Here is a 5130-nt window from a genome sequence, read left to right as displayed (position 1 = left end):
TTTGGACTTGTATCCTGATCGTGGTTCCTGTGTGGGAGCTTTTTGGCCTCTATTCTTGTGTTTTTTTTTTATCCCGCTCTTCGGCCGGTTTGGGCCCCTTGGGGTGGTGTGGTCTGACTCTTGTTTGAGTTGTTCTTTTCATGTTTTCTCCTGACCCTGGAATCTGGTGCCCGATCTGTTTCTTTGTTTTTTGACAGTCTGTGTTTCCCGTATTTGATATTTAGTTTATACCATCTCTTCCTGGAGACCTGTAGCTTCCTCTTGTGGGTAAGTGCATATCATCACTTTTTGTCTTGACTCTTGAGGTGTACTCCTTCTGACTGGAGTCTGGCTGCTTCCCTGCCGTTGCTCTCCCTTTTTTGTGCGTTGCTTTCTGACTTATTTATTCTTTATTATTTGCGTAGACATGCCATCCCGATTTGACTAGTGTGCATTCTGTCAGGGACGGTTAGGAAAGATGTGACTGGGCAGAGCTTTTCTGATGATCTATGCTCTCCCAGGGTAAAAGGATGCTGGTGTTGTGTCCAGAGATTGCTAGGGGCTTCGAGGTCAGACTTCCCGGCTGGCTGGTGGTCTGTGTGTGGACTAGCTGCTGTTCCTCCCTCTTCCTCGGGTGTGATCTCCTGGAGTGTGGCCTGGAGGTCGGCCCATCTCTGGACCTGGCGGTTCGCCCGCCGAGACATCTCTCTCTCTCGATTGCTGGTTGCCCCTGCTGCGCCTTCTTTCGCTGATAGCACTGTTGGTTCTCTTCTGTCGGTGGGCCCACTTCTCGATCCTCCGCCCCGGTTCGCTGTTGGTGTGTGTGCCGCATTCTCTGTGTCGTTGTTTCTGCTTCTTTGGCTTTTTCCTTGTGCGCTCTTTCCTTCTGTCGTCTTCCCGGTTTGAGCCTTTCGCTTCTTTGTGTATTTTATTCTTTCTTTTTCTGTTCCCTGGTTTCCCCCTTGTGTACTCGTGTGACGCGTCTCTTCTGTTTTTCTTTCTTCTGTCTTTTTCTCCTCGGGGTGGGCTGGTCCCCTTGTTGGTGTTTTGTTCTTTTTCTTTCTTCTTTCTTTCTTTCTTCCTTTCTTTTTCTGTTGATATCTTTTGTTTCTCTCTGGTGTTGATGAACTTCTCTTTTTCTTCTTTTTATCTTGTTGTCTGCCCTTCGTTTCTCTTTGGCTTCTACTCCTTCCTGGTTTGTTTTTCTTTTTTATCTGTCTTTGTTCGTGTCCTGGTTTTCCTCCTTGGGGTCCTCGTGCCGCCTCTCTCTCTCCTTCTCCTTGCTGTTTCTGGTTTTTATTCTCCTTTTTTTTTCGGTTTTTTGGTCTTCCCTTTTGGGTCGTTTTGGGGTTGTTCTCTCTCTTTTTCTCTTTTTCTTTCTCTATTTTTGGTCTTTTCCTTTTGCTGTGTTCTTTCCTCTTTTTTTCTTTTTTTGCCTGCCCTGGCCTGCCTGCCTGCCCTCCTGCCCTGCCCTGCCTGCCCTGCCTCCCTGCCCTGCCCTCCCTCCCTGGCCCTGCTGTTCTGCCTTCTCTCTGGCCTTTCTGCTCCTCTGCGTGGGTTTTTTTTTTTCTGGTTTTGTGGTTGTTGTTTGTTTTTCCTTCTTTTTGCTTTTTCTCTTTTGTCTTTGGCTTTGCTTCTTTTCTCTTTGTCCTTTGCTGTTGGCTTCGGTTTGTGACCTTGGCCCTGCTTTTTTTTGTGGATCGTGCGCTGTGGTTGTTCTCTTTGGTATGCTCCTTTAGCTGTGGGGGGCCTTGTCGAATGTTGGTTCTTAAATGTTGCCTGGCACCCTGCTGCTTCTGTTTCTGTTTCTGGGCCGTCCGGGCGCTTCGTGTTATCTGGGACATTCGTCTCCCAAGTACTTCTCCTTACTTTCTCGCTTTGTTTCCCTGCTTTGCCAATCTCTGGAGTTTGCCTCGCTTTTCTGGTCCCTTCTGTTCCTTTTCGGTTTCTTTTCTTCTGTTTTGTTCTCTCTCTCCTGATTTCTGTGGCCTTGACTCCTTTTCTCGGTTTTGTCTTTTTTTCCTTCTGTGTTCCTTTTTTCTTGGGTTTTGGTTGCGTCCCCTGTTTTGGCGCCTCCCTTCTCTCTTCTCCCTCTCCCTTTCCTTTACTTTCTCCCTCTCCTTTGGTTCCTGGGTTTCCCTCCTGTCTGGTCCTTCTTGGCTCTTTTTTCTCTTTTGTTGTTTTTTTTTTGGACTTATTCCTTCGTGGTTCCTGTTGTGAGCTTTTTGGCCTCTATTCTTGTGTTTTTATTTATTTCCCCTCTTCGCCTTTGGGCCCCTTGGGGTGGTGTGGTCTACTCTTGTTTGGTTGTTCTTTTCTTTTTCTCCTCCCTGATCTGGTGCCCTCTTTTCTTTTATTTTTCTCTTTTTCCCGTATTTTTTTGTTATTACCATACTCTTCCTGGGACCTGTGCTTCCTCTTGTGGAGATAAGTGCATATCATCACATTTTTGATACTTGACTCTTGGGATGATACATCCTTCTGACTGGAGTCTGCTCTTCCCTCCGTATGCTCTCCCTTTTTTGTGACAGTTAGCTATTCTGACTTTTTTTCTTTATTATTTGCGTAGACTGCCTCACCTTTGACTATGTGCAATATCTGTCGGGACATTAGGAAGATGTGACTGGGCAGCATTTTCTTATCTTGCATCTCCCGGGTAGGATGCTGGTGTTGTTCCGATTGCTGGCTTCGTACAGACTTCACCGGCTGCTTTCTTTGTGCTGCTGCTTTCCTCCCATCTTCCTCGTGTGATCTACCTGAAGTGTGGCCTGGTCCCCATCTCTGGCCTGGCGGATTCGCCCGACCGGAGAACCTCTCTCTCTCTCGTTGCTGGTTGCCCCTGCTGCGCCTTCTTTTCGCTGATGCACATGTTGGTTACTACTTCTGTCGGTAGGCCCCTTCTCGATCCTCCGCCCAACGGATTCAGCTTTGGTGTGTGTGACCAGCGATTCATCTGTAGTCGTTGTTTCTGCATTAACTTTCTTTTAAATCCTTGATGACAGCTACATTTCCTATCTGTCGTCTTCCCGGATTTGAGACACTTTCAGACTTACATATATAGTGTATTTTATTCTTTCTTATATATCTGTATCCCTAGTTTGGCGCCACCTTGTGTGACTCGTGTGACAGCTCTACTATCTGTTTTTCTTATACATTCTTCTTTTTCTCCTCCGGAGAGTGACTTCCACCTTGTTGTGTTAATTGTATCTTGTGATTCTTTCTTCTTTCTTTCTTTCTTCCTTTCATTATTAAATCAATGTTGATATCATTTTGTTATCTCTCTGGTGTTAAGAATGAGAATCTTCTCTTTATTCTTCATTTTTTATAACTATGATTAAGATACATGACCCTTCAGTATTGGCATCTTTGGCTTCCGCTAACTCCTTCCTGGTTTAAGTTTTTCTTTATTTGAATCTTCTTTGATTCGTGATCACTGGAGTTTTGGCCTCCTTGGGAAGTCCTCGTGCCGACCTCATCTCTACTACCTTCGTCCTTGACTGTTATCTGGATATTAATGATAATTCATCACTTAATTAATATTTAAATCAGGTAATTTTTGGATCTGTCCCTTTTGGAGTCAGTTTTGGGAGTTGATATACATCATCTCATTATTTCATCATTTAGATATATAAGAAACTTTACATCAGTTATATTTTTAGGTCTTTGGTGCCATTTTGTCTGTGTTACTATAGTGCCTACTAATTTATTATCAATTTATTTTAGAACTGGCCTGCCCTGGACCTGCCCTGGCCCTGGCCCTGGCCCTGGCCCTGCCTCCTCCCTGCCCTCCCTGGCCCTTCCCTGGCCCTGGCCCTGCCCTGCCCTGGCCCTGGCCCTGGCCCTGCCCTGGCCCTGGCCCTGGCCCTGGCCCTGACCCTGCCTGCCCTGGCCCTGGCTTTCTGGCCATTCAATCTAACTGGCGGAACTGTGATCTGCTCCTCTGGCGGTGAGGGTATTTTTTTTTTCTGGAAGGTTTTGGTAGAGTTGTTGTTTGTTTGTTCCTTCTGGATTGATTGAGCTGAAAGTTTAAATACTCATTTTGTACTTGTGGCATTGTGCTTTCGTTTTCTGCTTTGTCCTTTGCTGTTGAGCTTGAGAGACAGGTAATTGTAGACACTTAGAGGCCCTGCTTTGTTTTTGTGAGAAAATCAGTGTGGCTGTGGTTAGTTCATCTTTGGTTGCTCCTTTGCTGTGGGAGGGGCCTGATGTGACAGAATTTTGGTTCTTAAATGTTGCCTGGCAACCCTGCATGCATTCTGTATTCTGTTATCATGGGCCAAGTACCAGAGAGCAGCTTCGAGAAAGTGTTATCATGGGACATTACAGTCTCCCAAGATAACTATCTCCTTAAACTTTCAATGACAGCATTTGATTTCCCTAAGCAAGTCATAGCCAAATCTCTGGAAGTTTGCCTACAGCTTTTACTGGTCACCAAATTCTAGATTACCTAATTATCAGAGAATATTCTATTTCTTCTGTTTATGAATTCTCTCTCTCCTAAGAATTAATACTGTGGAAACAAACATAATAAGACTCACAATTATTCATCAAAGGTGAATTTGTCATTGTTAATTTCCTTCAGGATAGTGATAATCCATTTGTTAAAGTAGACTTAGGGATTATTGGATTGCAGTCCACCTGTTTTGAGGCAGCCGTCCAACATGAAATCTGCAGGATCTTCTAAAAACCCTGCATACACAAGACATTTCAGCATTTAAACATTTCATGACTCTGCTCTCCGATTAAATAAGGGATGATCCTGGGGGTTTCCGACAATCACGTAGGAGTCGGTGAGAGTCAACGATGTCGAGTATGGCATACTATTTTATCATCTGATTATGTTGTTATTTGATTATTAAAATAGGACATTAGATAATCCATGATCAGTGGATTCCATGATGTGGGAAGCAATTATTATGGACCATCTAAATATCAATTGTGTATTTAAAATATTTAAATTAATCACGACAGCATCATTCAAGAGCCAGGTTTGGAGCCCCTTAGGGAAGTGGATGATGGTACATGAACTCATTGTTTGAGTATGTATCTATATATAACAATGATTATATCATCCATGACACCTGGAATCTGGTGCCACAGATCATGTAATTACATAATTAAAGTATTTAAATTGACAGTCTGTGTTAATAC

Source organism: Phodopus roborovskii, unplaced genomic scaffold (assembly GCF_943737965.1).
Source record: "Phodopus roborovskii unplaced genomic scaffold, PHOROB, whole genome shotgun sequence".
Classification (NCBI taxonomy): domain Eukaryota; kingdom Metazoa; phylum Chordata; class Mammalia; order Rodentia; family Cricetidae; genus Phodopus; species Phodopus roborovskii.
The sequence above is the reverse complement of the archived record's forward strand: the minus strand, read 5'-3'. Positions refer to the sequence as shown.